Source organism: Centropristis striata, chromosome 15 (genome assembly GCF_030273125.1).
Source record: "Centropristis striata isolate RG_2023a ecotype Rhode Island chromosome 15, C.striata_1.0, whole genome shotgun sequence".
Classification (NCBI taxonomy): Eukaryota; Metazoa; Chordata; class Actinopteri; order Perciformes; family Serranidae; genus Centropristis; species Centropristis striata.
The window spans coordinates 20,500,927-20,517,838 of record NC_081531.1 but is presented as its reverse complement, the minus strand read 5'-3'; positions in this window follow the sequence as shown (position 1 = coordinate 20,517,838).

Genomic DNA, 16,912 nt, shown 5'->3' with positions numbered 1-16,912 from the left:
TTAAAAAAGTGGAAATGATACATTATATAGATCCATTACACACAGAATGAAACATTTCATGTCTTTATTTATTTATTCTAATTATAATGATTATGGCTTACATTTAATGAAGATCTAAAACTCAGTGGCTCAAAAACCAATTTTAAAAATGATGTTTAACATGGAAAAGTTGGCCTCTGAAAAGTATGTCCATCTATAAGCACTCAATACTTGGTTGGGACTATTTGACTTGAACTACTGGAAATGGACCTTTCCATCATATTCTAATGAACTGAGATGCACATGTAGGTCTATAACAAGAAACTAGTGGAAAATCCCCTGTCACAATTTCCCAGAATATATTAATTAAAATATGGTTAATGATTACTCTACTGAGACTTCACCATGACTCAGGTCTGAGAAAGAGAATTAAACTATAGAAAAAGTCCCCATTTTTAAGAGTTTTGGGGGGTCAACAGCAGACCCCACAATTAGGACCTGGAGTAAGATAAATTATATAACCAGGGTTCCTCCTAGAGCTGAATTTTGACCAAACAAAGCAACCTGCCAAGAAAGACTGACCAGGAATCTGGCCAAGAACCTCAAGACAAACTCCAGTGTTCTTCAATCATGATAGAATAACTTGCCAGAGCAGAAACTGTCAGCACAGGCCTTCAAATGAATTCAGAAATCAGCCTCAACACATGGCAGCAGCCTGGAGTTTGTCAAAAGATGTGTGAAAGAGTGAGCATGATGCAAAAGATTCTGTGGTCTGATGAAACAAGATTCAAAACGCTTCAGCTGACGCAAAGTGTCTGCTGGAGCTGGGCACAGCTTATCAACCCTCTAACACCATCCATACCTCGAAGGACGATGGTGGAGCTTCAGACTTGGCCAGAGAGGACAGGGATACTTTGCCAGAGGTCCAGAGGAACAATGCAGGGATCCAAACACAGGAGATTCTCGTGGAGAGCAAGTTTCTGAGTGCCAAAGGCCTGAGAGCAGGGCCAACAAATTTCTCCTCCAACAGGACTCAAACATGCTGCCAAATCAATGCTGGAGTGGCTTCACAACAAGAATGTGAAAGTCGTTCAGCAGCCTCAAAGCCCACATTTGAATCCCAGAGAAAATCTGTGGAATGACTCGTACATGGAGCCATATCAGCAAAATCCAAATGTGCCAAGCTGATGCAGATGTTTCCAGAAAGAGTTGAAGAAGAGTTGCTGCGACAAAGTCTCATCTTACAGCTGAATAACTTTAAAGCTGCTTTAACAGTGCTGTTCACCACATTGAAAACATTAATACAGCTGTAAACAAATATTTATGTAAAGAAGTAGTCCCTGCTCAGACTCTGAACCACAGATATATTTTTTTAATGTATTAAGTTCCAGTTAAATATTGATTTCTTTGAGGCAACTAAAATACATTCTGCTGCTGCTCCCGTCCACAGAAGTACACACTTAGCTTCTATGCTGGTTCTCCTGCCTGCTTCTCCAAACCAGGGACCTTCCCGACCACCATTTACTGTATGGTACTATCCCTTTAATGATTAGTGCACACAGGTTACTATTCTGTTATCTTGATTTGATATATTATTTTCTAGAGAACAGCAAATGCCTCTGGTGCAGTGTGTTCTGTCAGCCGGAAGTTTAAAGAAGACAAACAGGAGTCATTTATGAAGCGCTCCAGAGCCCTGCAGCTGAGTTTTTATGAACTTGATGACATCCACAGCATCATCAAAGTTTAACAGTGAAACCGTATCCTGTAAAATACATTTTAGGGACCTTAAAGGTAACATTGTGTTTGACAGCCAAAACCCAAAGTGTAATTCACATTTCTCAGTCTGAGATTTCAGAATAAAACCTTATTAAACCTAAGCAATCCATAGAGTGTGAAGGGCACATGCAAAAATAAGACAATGGAAGGGTGATAAGATAAGTGTTCAACCAAGACCACAAATTAATTTAATGCGCGCCCATTTTTTTATTTTTTCCCACCATGACATTTTCCATGCTGTAACATCATACAGTCATGGAAAAAAAAAACAACCAAAATCATTGTCAAGAAAACCATGGAAACCACGGCTACATATCAGCTCTTGAATTAAACTCTTATGAGATATTTTTGTTGTTATCATTATATTTATCTAAACAAATGTACCTTTAGTCGCACCAGGCATTAAAATGAACAAGAAATCGAAGAAAACAAGGGTGGTCTAATATTTTTTTCCATGACTGTAAATGCAGGGAAAGACAGAGACTCTAAATACTTAATGAGGGCACAGTGAACACAGACTCTGTCCTTGTGGGTTTATTTCAGGGCGAGAAACAAGGATTGATGAATCACCTACTCATCATCATCTGTTTTTCTATCTCACTACTGTGTCTGCCTTCTAATCTAAAACCTTCCACTGGATTCAGATAGCCCTAACTCTCTCATCTATCTGATTCACACAAACACACCCTGGAAACAAGCCAAACAAACAGACATATTCATAATAATGGAAATCAATTTAGCAGCACAAAGCAAAAGCACCTGGAGAGACTTCATGCACCTGGCTTTCCTCACAAAGCTCTCATTTTCATCCTTTTCCCATGGGGCCCTTTTGAAAATCATTTTGTTTTGCAATCTAAATGTTATTTTTCCAGCCTATTGTGAGGGCTTAACTGACTCAATCTGCTGTATACTTATACTACTAACCCACTATCCCACCACAACCTCAGGGACCACAAAAAGGAGCTCTAGGTACCATTTCTCTTGTATAAATTTAGGGTTTTATTTCCTTTGTCTACCATCCAGCCTCACACCCTCAGATGGTGTTTGGCAAACAGCAGGATGAAGTTTCATAGCTGAATGTGCCTCAGGGGATTCAGGCGAACTTTTCCATGCACCTGCCACAGTGCCTGGTGTTTTTACAAGCAGCAGTTATTTAAGCTGCGGTAGGCAAGATTTTTATGTAAAAATGCACCTGTGTTATCTGCCTAAATCTTGATGTAATGCTGCTGTACAGAATAACATCAAATCCTCCACACTAGTTGTAAAACTACACATTGTGTCTACTATAAACATTTCTCCTCAGGTCAAACTGTCTCCTAAATAGCAGCAATCAGTCCAAAAAACATTGGCCTCACATTAATTTGTAAGAATGAATAACAAAATAAGAATTCATAAGATTTGGCCAAAAGTACAGCCCATGATTAAGGTACAGTGGAAGAAAATAAGACTATCCAGGAACAGTTTTATAAATATATGCTTATTCTGATTTTTTATGCCAGTGACACATTTCAAAGAAGTAGGGGGCAACAAAAGACTGGCAAAGTTGTGGAACGCTAAAAGAAAAAGCACCTGTTGGGGACAGGTGATAGTATTATGATCGGGTATGGGAGGGGCATCCAGTTGTTCAAAAGCAAGGATGGGCTAAATTCACCACTTTGTGAATAACTTGCGTAGGTAATAATCCCACAGTTTAAGGACATTTCTCAACAAGGTATTCAGGGATTTCACCATCTACAATCCATTAAATCATTCAAAGATTAAGAGAATCGGGATAAATCTCTGTACATAAGGATGAAAACCAACGTTGAATGACGTTACCTTTGACCCTTCAGACGGCACTGCATTAAAAACTCACATGATAATATAAAGGACATTACTACATCGACTCAAGAACACAGTTTGTTGCTACACCTATAAATGCAAGTTAAGACTCCAATATGTAAACAATATCCTGAAACACCGCCAACTTCTCTGGGCCTGAGTTCATCTTAAATGGACTGACACAAAGTGGAAAAGTGTGCTGTGGTCCAGATTTTAAATTGCTTTTGGAAATCATTGTGTCTCAGTTCTTAAAAGCTTCCTGTTTTATTTATTTTCTCAAAGTGATATAACAGTGGTAAACATGCCCCTTTCCCAACTTTTTTGGAACATGTTGTAGTAATCAAATTCAGAATTAATGTATATTCAAAATAAACAATAAAGTTGGTTAGTTTTAACATTAAATGTATTGTGTTTTAACAGTTTTCAATTGAACATATGTCAAAAAAGATTAGAAATGTATGCTTTATTTACGTATTACGTTTATATTTCTTTTCCAAAAATGTGCCATTTTGTGTGTGATACCCTTAGTTTCACTTATCTCTTCTGACACTGATAAAGAGATTTCAAATAAAAAACCCTGCAATTATCGTAATCTTGCAGCTAACTGTCCTCCCATTAGCTAGTTCATTAGCTTTCTAGCAAACACAAATGCTCAATGAGGAATGCTAATAAGCTTTGTCATAGTCCAAAAGACACGAGGCAGATAGTAGTTTCCTCCATGATGTGACAAGTGGCTGGCAAAGAAAAATGACAGACGAAAATTCAAAATGTCAAGGCATCCATTTAACAGCCTTTTGTGCTGGCAGCCAGTTAATCTGACACATTGTTGAAAAATCAATAGAAAGCAGAAAACTGTTTGGATAAACTGTTGGCAGCTGACATCCACCACTGTGAAACCGTGAAATCCACATTAGTTTCAGGACGTCCAGCAAACGACAGAGGAAGGAGGTGGGCGGCTCTGCTCGGGGGGTTTGAACAATTCTATCTGTTACAATCTGATATACTGTCCTACACACATACACACACACACACACACACACACACACATACACACACTGACGACATACACACACACCAGCAGATCCTCAAAGTCCTGACACCAGCACTTGAACTCTCTTTTTTTAATCCCTGCTCCCAGGAGATCTTTATCAACTACACTAACACATCCAGCCCAGACCAGTATTTTCACATGTTAGGTGTTGAATCCATCCAGTACAACAGCAGGCTGTAATGTCAGGAGGCCACCGGGGTTTAACGTGTTCCTGATGAATTATAAGTCATCTAGTTCTTCTTAAAGCAACAAATAATGAACTCAGCAGAGGGCTTGGCTTACAGAGAAGAAAGAAAGACACCAGACCCCGTGGACATGAAAGATAGTTTGTTTTTGTTGCTCTTGGTCCCAGTCCAAGGCACTCTGCAGTAAGTGACGAAGCGTTTCCCGTATGAGACCCTTTGTAAATACTTAGTAAAGTCAAAGTGGGATGGAGGGGAGGAGGGAAGGCTATAAGAATAATACCAGATGGAGAGCAGGGACTTTGCAAATTTTAGTTCCTTAACTATAAATGACCAAGACTGGATTTATGGGCCGTTTACCGATAACTGACACATAACTCTTCTTAAATAGTAATGTTGTTTTTCCCCTTGTGTTTACCGGTTAGCCAAATAAGATGCAGCATTTTTATTAATGGGCTTTAGAGGTGCTTGTAGGCAGATTTTGTTACCTTCGCACAAAGACAGGTTAACTGTAAATCCTGCTTCCACTCTTTGTGCTAAAATAAGGTAACAGTCTCCTGCCCGTAGCCAGAAGGACTTCTACATATAAATGACATTAATTTATACATCTTGCATTCAAGCCCTGGCTAAACGAGTTCACACAATGCAGATTAAGCAAGTATACTAGGAGTAAAGATGTTTAGTGTCTGTGGCGACTTTTCCCGTGCTGGAAGTGATGCATTTTAAATCAACCAGCCAGAGCTAACAGGGGCAGAAAGTATGGTGGAAAATCAGTGTCCAAGAAAAGTTTCTGGAGTGGATGTTTCAGATAAAAGAGAAACTTGGTGGCCAGGGGACTGACTGAAGTAAAAAGAAAAAAAAGAAAGAAAGAAAGGGGAGAGGGAGCAGCAGCAAGCTCACCTGTAGATACACGTCATAAGCACAGTGACAGTGTCTGTGTAATTACTCTCAATGCCAGAGGGGGGAGACAAAAGTTCCTCAATGCAGGTTTAACAAAATAAAATAACAACGCAAATACATTTAACCATCCTGTTATATTGCAGGTCAAATTGACCCATTTCGAAGTTTGAAAATCTAAAAAAAAATGTTCATAGTATTTTTTTAGTATGAAACTTCTTCTGCTTGGCTTAAAAAGTGTAATCAACATATAAAATGAAAATGGTGCATTTCACATATTTGCATGTTTATATTACATAGATACTGTTCAATGGTCAATCTGACCCTGAACAGAAGAGGTGACTCATGTTAGTGTATCAACTTACTCCATAAAAAAAAAAAAATGAACATGTAAAATAAAATTTTCGCCAAGTCAGTGTCATGTAAAATCATTGTATTTTATATGTAGGTCTTTCCAAAGTACATAAAAAAGGTTATCGTCATTGAATCATGATCTGTGAGAGGTAAAGAACACCATTGCACTAAATATTGATTGTGATAGTACCTGATGAAGTTAATCATGAAATAAAATAATGTTTATTGGGATTTTTTGGTTTCTGACACTTTTGGATGATTAAACATACCCCCGGGTCAAAACCCACAAACATTATTGCTGTTCCTTAAACGAACATAACAGGAGGGTTAAAACAGTAATCTTGAAAATGAAATTGACCTGAAATTCAATTGGGATTAATAGTATGTAAAACACCACAACTAGAACATACTAAAGTTAAGATTAAAACGATATGGTGCAGATATATAAAAATGCCTCAAAATCATCAAAATCTTTTTATAAATAAGACCTCTATAACTATGACAATGTCCTTTATTTATTTTTCCAGGATTTCATTGGGTCATACTTGATAACAAATCCTTTTAAATCTCAAGTATCAAGTAAATAATGTCTTACAATTCTACAGTGTCATTTAGCAGACACTTTTATCCAAACCGACGTACATTTGAAAGTTCATACAGCACAAGTCAGAAGGCAACATATGAGTAAGTGCCATGGGTTAAGTTTGAGTCCAATAGAATGAAGGTACTATCAGGCAGTGCTGTGAAAGGACAGTGCAAAATAATTCTTTCTTCCCCCATCTGTGTACATTATGTGTGAAGGTGTTCAATAGAGAGCTGGATTTCTAGTCTCTTCTAAAAGATTGAGAGGGACTCAGCAGATCAGATGGAGTTTCACCACCAGGGCATTACAGTAGAGAAGAGTCTGCACTTAGAGTCTGTCTACAGCTGTGTGGACCACATCCTCATTTTGTGACCTCAGTCTGACTAAGAGACTAAAGTTAACAGTTTAGATTTTGTAATAAATGTAAAAAAATATTTTTAAAACTTCCTTAAAGTTAAAAGGGAGTGAAAATAAGAAGCTTTCATCTGTTTAGAAGTGATGGCTCATATGAACATGTGAGTTGTAGAACACGAAGCAAAAAGAATGATGCATGTGGGAAAACTTGCTGCCCCTTATTATATAAAAATACAGTTGCAGGATCCAAATTATGTTTCTGTGAAATTATTACACATACTGTATCTCAGTCTATGCCAGCCCTCTCCTAATAACTCTTCAAAGACTATAACTGTGTCTTCTCCTCAGTAAGTTGCTTCATTAAAAGACGAATATCCAACAGAGCATTTTTCAAAGTGATTGTGGTTTTGACAGCCAATTATCATCAGCACACAGACATGTCTTCAACTCCAGGAAAGAATATCCTCAGAGGAGTTTACACAGCAGTTACTGATACACATGCACTGGCAGGAAAGTTGTTTACAACAAGGATTACATACAGACAGGAATGCAGGAATGAAAAAAGAAACTATTTCCTTGTTTCTGTATAATTAAATCTGTATAATATAATAAAGACTGACAAATGAACTGGTCCAAAGTTTTTTACCTTCACCTAATGCACTCCAGCTCCCAAAATATATAACTATATCCTGCCTGAAGGAGAATAAAAAAGTTTTAGAAGATTGATTGATGTGTTTATTAAAGATATGTATTGTAAAATTCCATACATTTTGCAAAACACTACAGGTGTAATATAACACTATAAAACATTCCCAGCAATTTAGGCACCATTATCTAATGCTAACTATTGGTGAATTTATGAGAAAATGAAATGAGAAAGTGTAGTAAAAAATATATATATGCATAATTATAATACTTATATGTTGTAATGTGATGGTTTCTTTCTGAAAGAAGACATATTATGGAAGCAAATAGCCCAAAATCTCAAAATCGCAGTGGATGAAAAATATATTTTTGCTTGTAGTATTTTCCCTTTAGTGGACACCACCAGTAAATAAAGCTTTATACACAGTGTATAGATTCCTGTTGTATAAAAGCAATAATGCCCTTAAGGATATTCTCAGCTGTGATTATTGGTACTCAGCTTCACATTCAAGGATTGCTTCACCATAATCACAGCAAAAATGCCCTCTCAGGTCCTCTTGCCACAACAGTTATTTCCACCTTGTTTTACTCCTCTCAGACAAGTTTAGAATAAAGACAGCAGGATGTTTTCTGCTCAGATAGAGTATGAAAGTCTGTCACCAGTTATCAAGTGCTGTCGACAGTGTATTGTTACACTTGAGGAAGAGAAAAACAGGAGAATCTGCACCCTGAACCTCATTTGCAATCCAGCAGAAGACTGTTTGTTTCCCTCTGGTAAATAATTCAACTGAAAACCACTTTTAAAGATGCACATGTATATTATAGCTTTTTCCCTGAAGGCATAAACATGCTTGCACAGTCCTTTGAAGCAAACACACATTAAAAACAGATTATGATAACTTTAAATAACGTATGTCATAAGCTGTCTATTTCTAATAGCATGTGCAGACATTATTCCAGGCACTGTTGCATTAACTAGATACAAAGTTTAACCAAACTGGAAACACATCAGACCCAGTGGATCAGTGTGATTATGTTCTCAGAGCTAAAGAGTATTATTATCAAGGTTAATGATCATGTGATACTGCACATCAAGACAGCCCATGTGGTTGAATCTGATATGTATGTAGGCAGTCTGTTTGGCTAAAGGCCGCATGGCTGTCACAAACAAAAACAAAGTAGTCTTTGATTAATGATGGCTGATAATGTTATCTCTGCACTGTGGGCTTTGTTCGCTCACTCTATCAACACAATGTACACAGCCGTGTGCAGAAGAAGAAATGTAAAACAAAAAAAGTCTAAATTGTTGCTACAGATAGTAAACTTGGCCATGAGATGCATATAAGCAAATATAATATTAGCCATGGTTAACTCTGTGTGTGGGCCGATTGGGCCTCCGACCTCTAGGGGCCTCCAAAAACATGCACACTGTGGCCTCAAGATGTTTTCTTCTTCTTCCCTTTAAAAAAAACAACGAAAATAAAATATACCAAAATAGTGTGTGTGTGTGTGTGTGTGTGTGTCAAATACGAACCAATTGATGCAGCGTTACTTTTTTTTATTTTTAAATTAGGCCTATAATTAGTTGGTGGCTGGCTCTTAATATACAGTCTATCATGACGATGAGAGGTCAGATGACCATGAGTTTTTGGATAGCGGAACTGAACTTTTGCAGGTGACAGACTGCAGTGTTAGGATTAAACTGAACTGTGACCAACCAACAACCATTGAACTCTCTAACAATACTGGGAATATCAGTCTGAACTGGACTGATACTGACGTGTGGAGCAGGTTTTTCCGAGGTGAAAGGACATGAAGAAGACCGGTGCATAAGGTAGGCCTGTGTTTTCTCAAGACGTTTTATTGCACCGGCGGAAGTGTGCTGGCTAGCTTTCTTGGTTCATTTATGATATGATAAACTGCAAATGCATCCAATTCCAATGCCTCATATCGCTTTTTTCCAGCTAGTTGCCATTTTGCTGGAGTCGCGATATCGTTGTTTCTATAGCAACGCAGCCGTCAAGGATCCCAGTTTGTCGAAAATGCTGAACTCGCTTATTTGGTCACTGTTCCAGTTGCTCATCCTCAAAGTGGAGAGAGAGTCTCGGGCTGCAGTCGAATAGTCAAATTTGCTTAGGAACCTTCCTAACTGAGTGAAATGACCCGGAAGTATTATCGTAGCCGCCATGATAAGAGCTGTTCGAATTCTCTAACTGTTAAGGAAAGGAGCCTCAATGCTTCCTTTAGTATCTCCTTTAGCATAGGATACACCGGACCATCCTTTACGAAAGGAAAGGAGGTAATGCCGTCCCACAATTCCTTGCGGTAGCAGCATATAAGGCCGACCTTCACGAGAAGAAACGAACAAAATGACTGACAAATCCCGCAGATCGTCGTGTAAGTTACTGATGTGTTTTCATCTTAATTTAATTATATGTTGAAAATGAAGAATAATGACATAGGATCTCAATTCATCCAATTTTATTTTTATTTTTTTTAATTCTTAGCAATTTTATAGATTGTGTATATGTGAATAAGATCTGAATAATAAAGGTATGCTTTAAAAGCATAATAATAACATGTACAGTAGTGGCTTTGTAGCACTCAACGTTATAAATGTGCCATGATTTATCAGTTTTCATTCAATCATACCTATTGGTATTTTGTCTATAAATATGAATGGACAGGTGCATGATCAACCTTTCTCAATGTGATCACCATTTTGTTTCACTTTTGTGTCTGGCGTGGTCTATTATTCTTTTTTGTTACATTTCATTTCCAATCATGGTAATCGCCTAATATTCGTGAGAACGCTGATTTTTGTAGTCGATCTTCAGAAAATTGTAGTTTCACCACGACATTCGACGTCATCAACATTCGCCGTCGCGTGATGACGTAGACTAAATGTAAGCGCAGTCGGATTCTCTAAACACCGCGATCGTCTTCTCCTAACTCCTCATGAATTCTCCTTCTCATCTTTCCTTGACCTCGTGACGTTTTCCATTGAGGTTAAGGAAAAGTGGTTAGGAAAGGACTTAGGAGCTGATTTTTGACTATTCGACCGCAGCCTCGGTGTGTAATATCAGCTATTGTCAATGCCTATCAGAATTCGGTTATAATTGTCTCCAAGGTGAAGATCCTAAATGATAGGATATACAGGGGTTTCTTTTGTTTTGTTTTTTGGAAACTTTATTAAAGCAAAATTGTGCAATACAAGACAATACACCAACAAAACGCTGTCAGGGGGTTTCAACAATACAGAGGCAAGCTTTCATACAAAAACATTAAAGTGTAGCCTACATAAATTCAAAGTTTTTTTTATAGCTTTCATGTTGGTAGATTTCTTAATAGACTTAATGTATTGTTTGATTTCATTTTCCAAGACAAGAAAGAGAGGCTTTGATTAACGTAAAGACATTTATGGATATGCCATTTGGCAAACTGTATCAATGATTGATGTTATAGTATTGTTTTTCTTTTGCAAAAGGAAAGTCAGTGAAACCAAACAGTATATGTTCTAAGCACGGGGACAAATGAGGTTCAATCGAAAAAGATCAGGTTACAAATATCTTTCCATAATTTAGTGAGAAAGGGCAAGACCAAAATAAATGAAAAACATCTTCAGGGTGTCCTTCACAGAAAAAGCAGTTTACGTCTATGTCTTTCTTAAATCGTTGTAGGATATACAGGTTACAAAAACAATATTAGTATTTGTGATTGGTTCTCCAAGGCAACCTGCCACATATGGGTCAGGGACCACGTGTGGCTCTTTGGCCCCTCTCCAGTGGTTCCCTGTTGCTTTGACAAAAAATGATATGGAAATGAATAAAGGATATTTGTATAGGCCTACAGCGATTCATACATTCTCAAATTGTAAACATATGTAGCCTATAGTCAACTTAAATGTGCATCATATGCACATCTTGTTAATTGCTTTACCCTCTAAATTTCGCCAAACCTAGCTATAGCTATAGACTTCCCAAAAAGTCTTGAGGAAATAGACAGATTTGTTTGCTTTCACTGCCAGTGCTTCTAGCTTAGCTTGATCTGTGGTGAGAAATTGACAAATTGCAAATTGCTTTCATTATAAGTTATTTTGTGGCCCCAGATTGATTGATCTTTCTCTCTCTCTTTTTTTTTTTATAGAAAAGTTTGCTGACCTCTCACCCACACAAAGCAGTGTGAATTCATCACTGTGTTGGGGTGTGAGTGAGTGTATGTAAAATATTCTGAATCATAACACTGTATTGGTGGAGGTGGGGCACTATATGCTTGCACCATTGAGCTAAACATTGTATTCTAGATTCTAACTTGATATTGTTGCCACTGGCCCAGGAAAGTATTGTTGCAATCATGTGGTGTAAGTCCTATATGATGAAAGATATCTACAGGTGTTTATGTTGTTCTACAGGACATGATCAAAGACTGTAGCCCATCAGTGTAAATCCTGTACGATGTTTGATAGAAGATATCTACAGGTGTTTATATTTTTCTACAGGTTGTGATCATAGACTGTGGCCTGTATAAGATACAGGTGTTTCCAACAGATAGTACGCTAAAGATCTATCACCTTCAAGTAATATTTGATCACTGGACCTATTGTTAACCTCAACTCTGTTAGAGCAGGGATTATGTTGTGATAAAATGTTGGGATTGCCACGTGTCAGGCACTCATCATGTTTCATATTTCATATATCATATGAATTGCAATGCAAAAGTTTACATTAAAAAAAACACATTCGTGAAAATATGTTGGTTTGGTTGGTCTAGACTGGCTCTGACCTCAGGTAATCTCTTATCACAGGTAACTCTAACAACACGATAATGAAGCACAGGACAATAATTAGACAATGACTGAAACAATCATATTAGTTTGGGTTTTTTTCAATGCCAAACATTTGCTGGTTCCAGTTTCTCAAATAGTTAACTGATATCTTTGGGTTTGGGACTTTTGGTCACACAAAACAAGACAATGAGACACATATTTTTATTCTCATTTTACTCTGCTGATTATAACTGTGGGAGGTAATTGTTTGTTTGATCAATCAAAATGTATGTTCACTTTGCAATAATTAGTCAAAGCAGCACATCAAAAGGTTACTTTGAAGTTAGTTTGACCATCTAGACATGTCCTACAGGTGTACAAAGGTCCTGAAATGATGTCTTAAACTGTGTCACTGCCATCACTACTGGGAATTGATTAATGTTGATTATCATCATTTCTCATTCCTTTTCCCTGTCATGTATGAGTTTAGGAATAAATGCCTTGGGCAACCTTAAGTTCTTTAAACCAGTCATTCATCCAGTCCAAAACGAACAGATTCAGAAGGACTTCAAAGATGGAGATGTTGATAGAGACCCTAAGCTGCCTTCCTGTACTGCCCTCTGGTGGCATAATATGATATAATATAATAGTAGATACTATATTTTCAACACATTCAACAACAACTCCCTAATGCAATAAATGCAAAACCTTTATCCTAATATAGCTTATATAGAGAGATATTTACAGCTTACATGCTTTTGTAATACATACTTATAGTGAGTATGAAGGACAACACAGCACAATAAACAGTGCATTAATACATATAACAAAAAGCTCTATTTTTCATGATCTAACTGCCAAGGACTGTAAATGTATGTAAATAAAAACAACAATCTATCAGATTGTAAATGATCAACGCCCAAATACTTGTATTTAGTTGATAGTTGATATATCTATCAACATATGGCTTTCAGAGTCAATGTTTTTATGCATGAAATATTGACATTATATTGCATTAAAATTTACAAACCATGATTTCAGAATAAAAGTCTGTGACTTGTTCACTGTTTCAGACGAGCAGACATTTATTCAAATTGAATGGCTTATGATGCATCATATTTTTCAGCTTGCCTAATTTACAGTAATTCCCTTAGACATTTCAATAAAAGTGCAACGTAAGCTGGTACTCAAGCAACCTTTCTCAGGATAAACAGTTAAATAGCTGTTATGTAAAAGAATAGGAAAGTAATGTAAATTCATTTAAATTTGATTTTTTTTTTTTTTTAATACAACCTAGTTGCACAGTAATGATTACTTAACTTGGAGTTCTTTTTTTGCACCTCTGGGGCTACTGTGTGATAAATAAGTGCCAATAACAATAGTAACACCAAAAGAGTGGTCATCCATTCCTCTGTTAACACCATGGAGAAAAAGCAACCAGGCACACATTTTGATTTTACAGTCTTATGATATAAATGGTAACTCAACCAACAGCCAAATTCAAATTCAAATTCTCAAAACTTGATTCAGTATCTCTCTGCCTTTCATACCTCAGCCAAGCCCCTGTTCCCTCTGAGTTTCTTTGATGTGTTTTAGCTGGTGGAGAGAAAAAAAGGAGCTGGTTGGGAGACATTTATTTTCTCTGTGTCCATGCACAAAAGGTGTTTCCTTTCTGTCAGTTTCTACCTGTAGTTGAATATGTGTTAACTTGTATACATGGTCATTGTGTATATTTGTGTGCATGCCCAAGCCCATGTTTGCCAATTTATGTATGGGGCTTTGCATGTTTTCCTCGATATTATTTGTCACTAATTGAGGTCGCTGCATGTCTGTATTGAGCATGGGCATATGTGTGTGTATGTGTGATTGTGTTTGTGTGTTGTGTTTGTGAGTCTGGCAGGCAGCATTGTTCTCAGCAGCGGTGAAGGACACATCTCCGTGGCCTGTGTACCTTTCCCCTCCGCCTGCTACTATAAATAGCTTCCAATGTTTTTGCAGTGTGTGTGTTTATGTCTGTGTGTGTGTGTTTGTGTGTGTGCGTTACCTTCGTTTTCAGAGAGATCTACGAGACAGTTGATTAAGGGAGGGTGAAAGAGAGACAGAGAAAAAAGGGAAGAATATGAGAGGGTAAATTAGTAAGAAGAACGATATGGAGCACAGAGATGGAAATGGAGATAGGGTGGACTAAGGCCAAACATTGGATGGTTCCAGGTCCTTAAATGTCTGCTTTTTTTCTTATAATCTAGTAAATTCCATATTTGGGGATTTTAGACTGTTGGTAAGACAAGATAAATGCTGCCATCTTTTGGCTTCAGATATTGTGATATTATGAGCATTTTTAACTGTTTGCTGAGAGACGAAATGACTACTCCTATTAATTCTTGGCTAATTAAAAATAGTTACGAGAGCAAGACAGATATTGGTCAGCAATATCGGCATGGACATATTAGTAGCGGTCAGCATAGGCTGATATGTTGTCAAGTGCTATGAATGATGATGATGATGATAATTGTGATTTTTAAGTTTTTTTGTCCTTTGAGTAAAGATTTTTTGCAACCAAAACAACAGCTGTTATCTATCTGTATATGTGTGTGTGTGTGTGTGTGTGTGTGTATGTGTGTGTGTCTAGGGCATATCTCGCTGACCGTTTGTCAGACTGACCTAAGATTTTGTATGCGGCTTGTGCATGACACGAAGGTGTGCATCCTCGATTTTGAAGATTTTTGAATTTTTCAAAATATCATTATAGGTAGGACGTGTTGCGGCATTGCACTGTTTCCGATTGGGCGCCTTTTAGGGGAGCTCCGCCCCATTGTGTGATAGGCCTACACTTGGTCAGTAACCCAATTTGCTCTGGATTTCCACGCCTGACTCATCATCTGTAAGTCTATTTAGCCTACCTATCTTTCGGATTTCTAAAGTGCGCTACAAGGTCCGACTTCCCAATAATATTCAAAAAGTTTCCAGCGAATATCAGTGTGTATGTGCTCGATGGTGTGCGTACCTTACACTTAAAAGTAAGTGTTTTATGGAGTTGCAGATGTTGTTGTGGTCTGCATGTACTGTGCAAATTCTGTTATTCGCGATTAGCATGCTAAGCGGAGATTTAGCTTTATTCACTTCTTATGTTGCATCTCCCACTTTACGAATACATACTTCCTACGGGCACTGCACTAGTACTTTTAAAATAAGGTGATTCTAGTCTACAGTGTCTCCATTACAATGGAAGACACTGATCTCTACTGCAGGATTTAAATATGTATTCTTACTTTAGGATTATCAATTAGCTGAAATATGAAATATTCATCTTAAAAACCTACAATGAAAATCTGTGAAGACTTCCACCTTGAGTGATTGAGAGTGTTTAATATTCATAAATCAGCACTCCTGCACTAAGAGTCTTGATTGAACCCTAATGACTGCAAACAGAGGGCCCATGGGTGTCATATGTTAAATTGTTCTCTGAATGAATTTCCTACTTCATCTCAAGACCTTTTTTTTTCCTCAAACCATACAATCACCTGATTTATATGAATGGCTTCAACTGAATACAGCTGCACTCGCAACATTCAGTCCATAAATTGATGGTGTCTCAGGAGTGTGAGGGCTTCGGCTCCCAAGGGGAACTCCCTTCTGTCAGGTTCAAGCACTATAAATAAAGGTATTGATGTGGATTTCTACTTGCTCACATCTCTAAGGGCACATTTTAGCCATGCTAGCAGTGTGGCTGTAGGGATGAAAGGGCTGGTCTGTCAGTCTGACCACCACTTTGGTCCAAACTGAAATATCTCAACAACAGCTGGATTGACTGATTGATTGATATTAAATTTTCTACAGACATTTACGGTCCCCCAAGGATGAATTTTGCTGAATCTGGGGTTTCCTAACTTTTTCTCTAGAACCACCAGCAGATTAATACATTTGGCTTTTACTGAAACATTTAAACAACTTATGAATGGACTTCTATGCAATTTCACAAAGATATGCATGTTGGCCAGAGGTGAAGCTTACTTTGACTTTGCTGATCTCCCTACTTTTCCTATAGTGCCATCACGAGGTTCACATTTGTTGTTTTGAGTGAAATGCCTCAACAACTATTGGATAGATTGCCATTAAATTTTGTACACTATAAATGGGCGCTTCAGTATGAATTGTACCTGTTTTTTGTACTTGCAAAACTAATGACATTCCAACCACTGGTTGTTCAGGTTTTTAAGATGCACTATTCAAGCACTTTCAGCATACGTACACCAAAACTTTCCAGGCTCTAAAACCCTTTATCATCCAATCTAAATTGTTACTATAAATGCAATTGCAAAAAAAATAATTTACATAATTGATTCATACCCACAGTAATCTATACCACTTTGTTTATTTAACCAGCTGTTCATGTTAACTTGAATTGTACACATTTGATCAAGCAAGTATCTTCACATTCAAGCAGATTTCTAACCTTGAAAACATAATGGCTGAAATGAAGCATTTTACAAACTTTCGAGACTTTA